Genomic DNA, 12,211 nt, shown 5'->3' with positions numbered 1-12,211 from the left:
CAGTATATTCATGCTATGGGACACTTCTTATCCATAAAGAGGAACAAAATATTAATACACATAACAACACGGATGAACCTCAAAGACATTATGCTAAGTGAAAAAAGACAAACACAAAAGTCTATAAACTATATGATTCCATTTATATTAAATTCTAGAAAAGGCAAAACTGTAGTGACACAAATCAGAGCAGTGGGTGCCTGAGGATTGACTGTAGAGGGTCAAATTCTTAGAGTGATAGAACTGTTCTAGATCTTGATTGTAGTGGTGGTTATACAATTTTACATAATTACCAAAATTATAAAACTATATACTTTCAATGAATGAATGTTATTGTCATAAATTATGTATCAGTAAAGCTGGGGGAAAAAACAGTATAAGAAATCTGAAATAATTATTCACAGCCTAGAATTTTATACCTAGCCAAACTATGGTTCAATTGTAAGAGTTAGGAAAAACATATCTTCAAAAATGCATGGTCTCAAAAAATATACCTTCCAGGTACTCTTTCCTAGTAGGAACCCGAAGATATGTTCTATCAACATGGAAAAAGTTAACCAAGAAAGAAGAACATATGAGAGCCAGAATACAGAAATTCCAACACAAGAGAAAGGTTAAGTGACTATCTGTGGGATACATAGATAGACACTCCAGGATGGAAGCTGTGCTGCAGTCCTATTGGAGCAAGAGGATGGAGGGATACATCAGAAAGAAATAATGAAGGAAACTACAGATTACTTGAGTTATTTTAATATATTGAAGATAGATACACTTTTAGTGAAAAGCTTGGGATTAAAATAGTAGTAAGTACATAAAACCTAAGCAAAGGAAAAAATAGACAATTATTAACTCTGGGAAAAGAAAATGCAATGACAGAACATTAAATGACTAAACTCTGGATTACATTAGCATAGAGATAACAAGGAAAATACCAAAACTGATTGAAACAAAATTCTATTAAGATAATAGGAGATGGGGAAGATCAGGAGGAGGTAAATCCTCATATTGCATTTAGGAAGTCCACATACAATATCTGAAACTGAAATATTAAGAGTTGTATAAGCATGTTTTAGAAATATGGGGGTAACTGCTCAAAGAAATATCTGAAAAAGTTGAAAGATGTTTCCTTTGGGTGATAGGACTTGGAGATGGGAAATGCGGGGAAGAACATTGCTGTTTTTGTCATAAGTTTTGTAGAACTATGTAATATCTATAAAAGTAAAATTTAACCAAAAAAAATGCAGGCAATACATCAAGAGGGGAGGGAAATGTGTACCTTAATAAATGGCTGAGATAGAGGCAGAGGCTGAAAAGAAAGTGAAGGTAAAGTGGAGATGGTTGGAAGGAACGGGTAGAGAGAATAGAGACACAGGTCGTAGTATGGATGAAAAGCAAGATCAGTAAATGTTGGAGGTTGTGGAGACGTGAAAGGAATTAATGGAAGTAGCGGAGGGATTCAACACTCAAGTCAGAACATTTTGTTTTGAAAACCATCTTCATCAATTTTCTGTTCCTCTGTAGGTCAAGTCTTTAAACACCTAATTTTATTTCTCAAATGAAATGTCCCTTTTGTTTTATTCTATATAATTTTATCAATAGAGTAAAAGTCATAATAGTGAAGGACAGTTATCAAGGCAATAGCTCTTACTGCCCAAGTTTTAAAGAGTCATATGACACTAAACATTTATATGCTGTAGCACTTTGCTGGAAACTCTCCCATCTGCAGATGAATGTGCTTATCTTTAAACACTATTCAAGTTTAGCTAAAAGACTGCAAGATTCATGATGAACATGATCAAGAAAACAAAGCCTAAATCATTACCTGAATACCATGATTTAAGAATTGACTTAAAGAACTTCAAAATAATTGAAAGGCTAACTCTGTGATGTCTAGAACACAACCAATGGCATTAAATATATCTTCAAGATGGAGCTAATCATAGTGCCCACCTCATAGGGTCAATGTTAGCGTTAAATGAGATAAAATGTGAGAGTATTTAGAACAACACTAGGCACAGCATGTATGCTTGATACTCCTGTCAGCAGTAATGGCAGTAGTGGTGGTGACGGTGAAAGTAGGGGTAGTGATGGTGCTGGTGGTGGTGACAGTAGGGGTGGTGTTGATAGTGGTAATGGTGGTGAAGATGGTGATAATAGTGATGATGATAGTGGAGGTGGTAGTGGTGGTACTGGTGGCAGTGGTGATAGTGGTGGAGGTGGAGATGATAGTGATGGTGGTGATGTTGATGGTGGTGATGGTGGTAATGGTGGTGGTGATGGTGTTGGTGGCAGCTGGCATGGTAAGATGTGGTGGTGCAGTTGCACAGGCTCACCTCCCACCCATCCATGGTGTCAGCTCCTCTTTTCTGGCAGATGGCTTCTGCCCCATTTCATTGGTTGGGATTCAGTCACATGGCCACATCTAACTGTGAGGAAGTCTGGGAAGTATAGACTGGCTATGGTCCCAAGGCAAAGAGAAGACAAGCTGGTGAACAGCTAGCCATCTCTGCTGCAGCGGCCATATGTCATCTGGCCTGGCCTTAACCTAAGCCTCTCTAGGCTTCATTTTCACCACACCACTCCAAGCTCCCTATGCATTTCCCAAATTGGAATAGCTGCTATTCTCCCAAAAAAGTGTTTTCTTGCCTCTGTGTCTGCCCCTCCCAGAATGTCCCTTTCCCTATCTCCACATGTTCAAGTTCTATTCTTTCTTCAAGACCATACTTCTCCATGAAGTATTCTCTTGATTGAAATTGATCTCCCTCCCTTCCCAGTCTTCATCAGTCTGCCAAAGAACTTGACACTTTTCCTTATTTGTGGACGTGTCTATCACCTCCATTAAAAAGCAAGCCCCTTGCAGACAGATGGTCATGTCTTAACATTGTGCCTAACCGAAGCAGACTGTAAGAACTCTCTGTGCCTAATCGCATTGTTCACCCTGTGTCCTCTTAGAATTGGCACAATGCCTCATACACAGCAGGTGCAAAGGGAACTAGTGACAACTGCACCATCAGGTGCACCCCGCATCCATGGACTGACCACAGCCCTCCAGCTTCTAGAATGAAATCTAATGTATCTGCAGAAACTGGGAGCATATTTAACAGAACTTTTTTAGCAGACATGGATGTCCCCTAACCATACACTAGTGGGTCAAGGGCACAGTGAGAAATGTTTTCTCTTACCTCAAAACCACGCTGGAGGGAAATTATTTTCTTTCCTCCTATTTATTTGTTCCTTTTTTCTCTTCCCTTCCTGCCTCTCTCCCTTTCTTGGATTCTTTTCCTCCGTCTTCTTACCCTTCATCCAACCTCACCGCTCTCCCAGACTTTATTTGTTTAAAGAAATATTTATTTTTTTTGTCTGCTATATATACAAGATAGATCTGGATCAATAATCAGTAATGGAGTACAAAATTACACCAGCGTCTTTTTCCCTCTTTGCACTTCTGGAAGCCAGCAGAAAATTTTCCAAAACAGAAGAGACAGCAGAGAGCAGGAGAGTAACCATGATCCCCTCCTCACCACACACCATGAATCCAAGACCTTCTTGTTCACAAGTGTGCTGTGTTGCTCTATTCAGACAAGGGAGCTTGGATCCACTTAAACCAAACTGCCAATTGATGTTTTGCAGCTTGGTGTCCATTATGCTAGAGCTGCTGAGATGCGGTTCTGTGAGCAGCCAAAGTAGAAATAAATTTGCAGTATCCTCGCACTCAAAAGTCAATAATTGTGCTTGAGATACTCACACCAGCCTCCATTAGACAGCTTCTCTTCTGTGATAGATGAGCTTGTCAACATTTACTTCAATCAGCTTGGGACATCTGCATAGTCATTCCTGTTGATTGCTGTCATCCAGTCACTGGACTAGAAGGCAAGAACTTTGGCTCTATCATTGGCATCCCTTGAGGTGTCCTTGAACAAGTCATTGCAGGGAAAAGAAAGCTGAGATGCTTTCCAGAGTGAAGGAAAGAATATTTGAGAAGAAGGTCAACACCCAATGAACACTGAGCCCCAGCCGGGTCAGTCCCCAGGGATGAGTCAAGGAAGGTCTAAGAACAGGCTTGAGGACATGGGGGGAAGGGTAACGATTGTCCCACAAGGACAAATGACCAAGAGTCAGTGCAGTTAGAGGCCACGTCATGCAGAGGCTAAAGGCATAGGCTCTGAAAACAGTGGTTCCACCATGTACAAATGACCTCGGGAAATTGTTCAAAGGACTCTGTGCCTCTGTTTACTCATCTGAAATTTGCATAACTAAGAGTATCCACCTCAGAGGTTTCTGGTGAGGATTAAAGTGAAATTGTCCTTGCAAAGTCCTCAGGCCATCTGGAACAGAGCAGGTTCTCTTTGAGGGTTGGCCAATATCGGAGCCTGGCCAGGTGCTCACCACCTCCGTTTCCTCCTCTGGACAAACAGGAAGACTATATTCCCCAGGCTCCCTTGCAATTAGGGCTGTGCTGTGTGATTAGTTCTGGCCAGTGGAATGTGAGTGGACCTGTGTGCCACTTCCAGGCCTGACAATAAAACAGAGTGGAGAAGGTTGAAAAGTGGTCCCCAAAAAGATATATCCAAGTCCTAACCCGTGGAAACTGTGAAGGTGAACTCATCTGGATAAAAAGGATCTTTGCAGGTGTAATTAAGTCAAATGTCTCAAGATGAGATAATCTTGGATTTAGGCTGAGCCTTAAATCCAATGAGAGTTGTCCTTATAAGAGAGGGAGAGAGAGAGAGAGAGAAAGAAAGGGAGAGACGGAGAGAAAGCAAGAAAGCAAGCAAGAAAGAGAAAGCAAGAAAGCAAGCAAGAAAGAGAAAGCAAGAAAGCAAGCAAGTGAGAAAGAAAAAGAGACAGAGAGAAAGAAAGAACAAAAGGAAGGAAGGAAGGAAGGAAGGAAGGAAGGAAGGAAGGAAGGAAGGAAGGAAGGAAGGAAGGAAGGAAGGGAGGAAGGAAGGAAGACACAGGGACACAGAGCAGAGGGCCAAGTAAAGATGGAGGCAGAGATTGGAGTGATGCAAAGGAAAGCCAAGGAAATTCCAGGATTGTCAGAAGCACAAGGCACTAGGAGAGAGGCCTGGAACAGATTCTCCCTCACTGTCTCCAGAAGAAACCAACCCTGTCCCTGTCAACTCCTTGATTTTGAACCTCTGCCTCTGCGAGGTTCAAACTGCGAGACAATAAATTGCTGTTATTTTAAGCCACCCAGTTTGTGTCAGTTTTTTACGGCAGCCCTAGGAAACTGACACATCTTGTAATCATTGAAGCTCCTTCCCTCGGAAGCAAATGACCCAAAGGTAGCAGAGTCACCCTGGAGATGGAGCCTGAATCCCTGAGTCACCCCCTGGTTGGAGAGCTGCCCAAGAGAGCTTCACAAGGCTCATCAGACTTTATAGGAGTGAGAAATACTTCTTGTCTATTAAACCATTAAGATGTGGGGTTATTTGTTACAGCCACTAGCATTAATTATCCTGAGTAATATGACTATTATTATTAAGGGATCTAAAGTAGGGATCTAGATGAAACAGAAAGGAAACAACATGAATAACAGGAAAGGTAGAAAGAAGAGGAGGTAAGAAGTTCCACTTCCTTTTCCTCAATGGTATATCAAGTTCTGGATCTTTCTCGTGGATATGAGTCCAGGACAGAATGACCCACACAAAGCCCTGTTAATCCCACCTCATCTCTAAAACCTACTGGAGTTACTGTTGGCTCAGAGACTAAGTCAAACCATTTATTACAAAACAGAGTTGTAAAGTCCACAAACTTCAAGGAGGGACACTGACCTACTTTCCTGGGGAGACTCAAATTGAGGATGAGTGTGGTCCCAGGCCAGAGGAAGCCAAGAGGCACACCCTAGGACTGATTCAATCCAGGTCGGGCACCCAGTTTAAGGCTAGATAAAAATGATGTAATCTGTCTGGAAGATAACTCAGCTTGTTACATTGCCCGTTAAGAAAACTGGGAAATCATACTCTGGGGTTTACAAAGTATAGGAAAAGAGGAAAGATAGGACTCAGGAAATTTTGAGGGGCCGCAGTGCAATTGGCCTCACCCCAAACTGAACTGGTTTTAACTGGAATAGCTTTTCATAGTCCTAGACTAACATAGGTGCTGGGAGATGGGCTCAGCTGTGTTCAGGGCTTAGACTCAAACTTCTCTGCAGTCAGGACTGCCAAGAACTTGTGTCTATCAGAGAAGTATTATCATGAGGCATCAGGGCACCTCCTGGGAAGCAATCACCCCTTCACCAGAGAGCCTTGTAACTAAGCCTGGACCAAACACAACGAGTTGTTCTTGGGGAGCGAAGACCACTTGAGAATGGTCTGGAGGGTAGGAGACTGAGGGAGCTTCAACAAAGAACAAGTAAGTGAACATCCAGAAGAATCAGAGAGAGCGGGCAGTGGGTAACATCTGAGGCAGAAGGGATGGGGGTGCACATGTGTAGAGAACACCATCCCTGTTTCAGCCGAGATGCAAAAGCAGATCCAAGATGTCAGTGTATCCCGAGGCACCAAGATATAATACACAAATCAGTGAAGAAAGCAATGTCCCTGAAGCAACCTGAAGTTCATGTCTCACTAACCTGAAAAAGCAGGGGGGAAGTTTGTACGCAATTCCCAAGGATCCAGGAGGGAAGGTTTCGTGGCTGATGTTCCTGTGCTCAAGAAGATGAGGCTGATCCAGAAACACGTGGTCTTGTTACAGACATTGTGAGCCTCATTCTTGAACTGTCCTTTCTTCTCCTTTTCATCTCTCCAGTTCTAGATGCTTCTGGCTTCTCAGCCCACCCATGGAGACCTCTCCATTTCTCAAGGACATGCTCACTTTTTCATAAACATGAGGTCTGCTGTGACACATCTTACATTCACTCTCAGCCTCTTATTTGCCTTCCCATATACTTATATCTTAAATTTCCCTTTAGAATGGACCTTCCAGGGGAAGTAGAGACCATGTCTCTTGTTTTTGTATCTACAATACTTAGCCAGAGCCCGACACAAAGCAGATTGTTTACACCATCCTACTCCACTTTCCTTCGTCCTTATGGGCAAGTTTTTCCTTCAATGAACGGAAGAAAATAAATCTTGATGGATAAAAACTATGTCAATTCTTGCCCACTTTATTCTTAAAAGGCTTTCTTGATAAAAGGAGGTTGTGAAAAATAAGATGTAAACAAAACATATGGTCCAGAATTCTCAGAACCGGGAGTTTAACTAAAAATGCCCACACATCTCCCTTGCCATATGTCTTGGGTTGGGTTCCCCCAGAAACAAACTTTGAGGCAAGGATTTGAATGTAAGTGGTTTATCTGGGAGGTTATCTGAGGGAGCATGGGGAGGGAAGTGGGGACATGGGACGGGAAGGGAGCAAAACCAATAAAGAGTGTGTTATCAAGCAGGTTACTGTGTGCCTTTGGGGGCTTGCCTTCAATAGGAAACTCTGGGAGGCAGGACGGAACAGCCTCGGAGAGATCTCGTCTGAGGAGCAAGGGAGCTGGGATGGTCATCCTTCAATCCCAATCAGGCATTGTCTGGGGACTGTGCTGGGCAGCAGAGATGACCCATCACTCCCAGCTGCCCTGCATGCAGGCTGAGAGAAGCCCTAGTGAGTCACAGAGGCTTGCAGGAGGAGGCCATCAGTGTTAACTGGAATGACGAGTGCTGGGGAGGCATGGGCAGGCACGGAGAGCATCTGCTACACCACATCAATCACACACCCCAGGCCACACATGCCAAGGGAATGTCTGGGGAACATGGCCATATACATGTCATGTCCATCTCCATAGTTTAGGCCACAAAAGACAGCTGTGTGGCAGAGACTTTATGCCATCCCTCTGGATCCATCCTCCCAGTGCATCCCTGTGTCCCCTTCCTGTGACTAGAATGTGGACACCGTGGGGATCCATCTTAGATCGGGAGGGAAAGGGCAGGACCTAAGGCTGGCAGAACGACAAGATAGAAGGAACACTGTTCCTGACACCAAGAGCTGCTCTCACAGCCATGGAAGCTCTTCATCCAGACTGTCACAAGTGAGACAGCCTGCTTCTTGGAGCTGCTAGTATTTGGGGTGTTGGTTGAAGCAACTGAGCTTAAATCCTTTCTGCCACACTGCTCCTCTCCACCCTTCTAAGACTTGGCCTAAAATAGCAATGGAGTGGCCCACTATTTGCTTCTGATCTTTCTTCCACTTCCATTCCCAGGGAATTTTAGCAAAAGATTGTGCAACCTGGTCAGCAAGGGGCCTCACGGGGCCTTGTTGGGGAAAAGCGCAGCCTCATGTCTCTGATGGAAAGTCAGAGATGCATTGCATCAGCCCTCTTTGTGGTTCAAACTTCAATAGGAGACACACTGGCCCTGAAGACTGGGGCATGGCCATGTAGCCATGGACAAGCCACTCCATCTCTCTGAGTCTTGCTTTATTTGTTTATAAAATGCAGGGCTGGATGAGATCCTATGGCAGCTTGTAGCCCTGAATGCTCTTTGATTTATGAAAGTGAAGGCACATAAGGGGGCCTTAGAGGGGGTGAGAGAAGCAAGCAAATGAGAGCTGGATTGAGAGCCTGACAGTTCACAAGGGAGCTGCAAAATGCCTTTGTTCGTTTAGACCCAGACAATCACAAAAGCTGAGCCCAGCCACTCCACGAACAGCACCATGGAGCTCCCTTGCCATGGCTTGCCCACCTAGGAGGTTATCAAATTAATAAAGTATCCTGCTTCCCACTTTTCCACCGCACTGATCATCTGCACCAGGAGGATGAGCAGAGCCACGCATCTTCCATTCCTTGGGGAGTGACTGCAGTGGGAGGGCAGGGAACACTGGAGGAATATTACAAATGGTGCAGAGCCTGCATTGCTCCCTCCCTGCTCGCAGCTCTGCAGTGGCAAAGCCATTCCTGTGGTGACCGTGTTCATCAGCTTGGCTCAGTGCCCTCGTGTCGCAGAGGCTGCTGGCTGGGTTGCAAACAAATCACACAGAGGATCCTGAGCTACATCTGAACCACAAGAAAATCTGTGGTGACAACCAGTGCTGGCCCCAGGCCAGCCTCCAAGGCAGGACACCTCTATGTGTTGAATTTGCCCACAGTTCTCCGGTCATGGCAGCTGTGGCCATAATGCTGCCCACTCACTTCAGCCATCAACACCTCCCCGTCTGAGGGGGTCCCACGGAGACTCTGGGTGTGGTGATGTCATGCAGCTTCCATCCCCAGAGACCAGGCCTGGTGACCCAGTGATCTGCTGGCCATCTCCATGGCCTCACCATGGTTTGGAACCCCAACAGAATTTTACTCCATTCCTCTAATATGTCTGCACTATCCTTAAGAGAGGGATAAACGGTGGTCACCTCCACCAAGGGATTCTCCATGAGGTAGGGCAATAATAGTTAATGCATGCATAACAGTTGTTACAAGACCATGCCAAGTGTTAAGGTACAAGAGACATGGCACAGAAAATACGACAGTATTAGTTTCCTGTTGCTGCTGTAACAAATTACAACCTAGTTGCTTACAGCAACTCAAATTAACAGTTACAGTTCTGGAGGTTAGAAGTCCTGCATGAGCTTTATGAAGTAGAATCAAGGTGTCGGCAGGGCTAAGTTCCTTCTGGAGGCTCCAGGGGGGATCTGTTTTTTTTTGCCCTTTCCAGTTTCTAGATGCCACCCACATTCCTTGGTTCACAGCCTCCTTCAAAGCCTGCTTTGAAGCCTGCCCTTCAAAGGGCATCATTCCAAACTCTACTTCCATCATGATATCTTTTTCTGACATGATCTTCCTGCCTTCCTCTTATAAGGACCCTGTGATTACATTGGGCCCACTCAGACAACCAGTATAATCTCCCATCTCAAGAGCTTTAACTTAATTACTTCTGCATAGTCCCCTTTGTCGAGTAAGGTAGCACAGTCACAGGTTCCAGGGATTAGAACATGAACATCTTTGGGGACCATTATTCCAACTATACCACCACTGTCAGAATTCAGAGGCAAGAGGACCCCCTAAGGACTTAAATGGATGAAAGAGTCACCATGGTGGTCACCAAAGACTGTAGAACCCTAAGAGTGCCTCATGTGGATAATAAATATCATTAGCTACAAGACACTTTTGTGTTCAATGCCTTGTACTGGGTGATATAGGTGTCAGAAACTGCAGGCTCTCAAGTCAGACCCAGATGAGAAATCCCACCTCATCCCCCACTAGCTGCATGATTAATTTCCTCATCTGTAAAGTGGGGATAAAGTACCTACTTTGTAAGATTGCTAAGATTAAATGAAATAATACACACAAAGTGTTCAGCAGCTTGCTTCAGCCTGACACACAGAAAGGACATCGTTCCCTCCCTACCACCCTGGGGGCTTTGTTATGCCCACTCTATAGAAGGGAGATTGAGGCTGGAGGAAGTTATGATTCTTGCACAGGACAACACCGATGGTAGTGACTGAGTTGGGGCCAAAGCCTGGCTCTGCTGACCACAAGTCCAGGTGGTCTGCTCCCCCAGGGAGGATAGGTGGAGAGGAGGGACTATGTGCTATATGGAAGGAAAGACATGAAAAAAATGACAGACAGGATCCTGGATTTGCACTATTCATGCACCTGCTGTCTTTGAGGACACCACAGCCTTGGAGATTTGTTTGCTCTTATTTTCTTTTAGGAGGGAGATGGCCTAGAAATGTCCTCATGCCTTGGTGCATGTCTGTCCTGAAATCCATGGTGTGTCTGTCCATTGTAAACTGGAATGACAAGAAAGCCCACAACACACTGGCTTTCTAAGACCCTCTTTAGAAAGGAAAATGAAAAACTGAAGAGTACAGGCCCCTTGGGACTCTGGCCAAATCAGGGTCTTTCTTGGCTGTTTACTGAATGAAAATACGGGATTCCTTTATGTCCCTCTGTCTTCAAATATGTTGGGGGAGACTCCATGCATGCAACAGACTCAGGTGCACAAGTATTCATTCATTCTCACGGTATTTACTGAGCAATGAAACTGCCTATGAAATGGATGTGCCTGACCTTATGGAGTTGAGTGGAGGAGACGAGTATTAATCAAAGAATCACACAAATGCACGTGAAATTAAAGCTATAATAAGTGCCATCAAGAACAGGACCTCATGTATGAGGTGGGCATGGGAGGGAAGGGACAGAAACTGCAGTGTGTTCACAAAAATCTGGTTCCTCTTCCTCCTGGGCACACAGGTGGACTACATCCCAGCTTCCCTTGAAAAAAGGTGTGGCCATGTGCCTGCGTTCTAGCCGGTGGAATCGATCTAAGTCACTCCCGGGTCTGGCCCATGACAAACCTCTGACTCCATCTTCTGTGTAGAGAATGGTCATGACTCAGAACACCTGTATTAGGCTCTGCTCTGAGTGCGAAATAAAATTCCCTTGGTTCAGCCTCCGGGATTTGGGGGTTTATCTTTCACATCAGTTAGTTTTATCTCAACTGCTCCAGGAAGTAACGTGTCAGCTCAGAACTAGTGGATGATGGGAGTCAACCAGGTGCGAAGACAGAGAGGCAGGCAAAAACGAGCTGCTGTGGGACAGAGCAGAGTGCATTCGAAGAACCGAAACATCCAGAAAGTGAGTGGAGAGGGCAGCACACAGGTCCTCGAAGGCCACGTTAAGGAAATTGGCTTCATCCTAAGAGCACAGTGAAGCCATTGAAGGATTTTAAGTTTGGGGGCAGGAAGGCATGGAAAAGATGACATGATCAGATTCGCATTCTTAAAAGGTTACTCTGGCTTCCACAGGGGAATCTACTAGAAAGAGGAAAGAGGGTGCAAAGTGGAGAAATCGGAGGGACGGCAGCTGAAATGGTCGGGTGCAGAATAGTGTTAGCTCTCTCCCCAACGTCAGCTCTGTCTAAGCCTTTGGACTAGTCAATACTTAGAGAGTCAGCCACCAGCTCTTCTGTCTCAGGCAGGACACACTTCGTATGTGAGTTCCAAACTACAGTGATTGGTTAAAGGACCGGGACACGGATAGCTGTGGCTGCACCACAGGGAAACGTGCAATCAGGGTGGTATTTTCAGCATCGTAAAGTTCGCGGGAAACAGTCTCCTCCAAGCCTAGGTGAACACTGTGTGATTTCACCTGTGTCTGGGTGTTTCTGTGCAGAAATCCGTCTCACAAGTTGAAGTCTCAGCCTGGCTTTGGACAAGACAATTCTTTAACCGGAGCTCTGCAGTTCATTTCATAGGGGGCTAGGAAATGGTGCTTTGTTGTGGGGGC

This window comes from Diceros bicornis, chromosome 27, assembly GCF_020826845.1.
Source record: "Diceros bicornis minor isolate mBicDic1 chromosome 27, mDicBic1.mat.cur, whole genome shotgun sequence".
In the NCBI taxonomy this organism is placed as follows: Eukaryota; Metazoa; Chordata; class Mammalia; order Perissodactyla; family Rhinocerotidae; genus Diceros; species Diceros bicornis.
Note: the sequence above shows the minus strand (reverse complement) of the source record.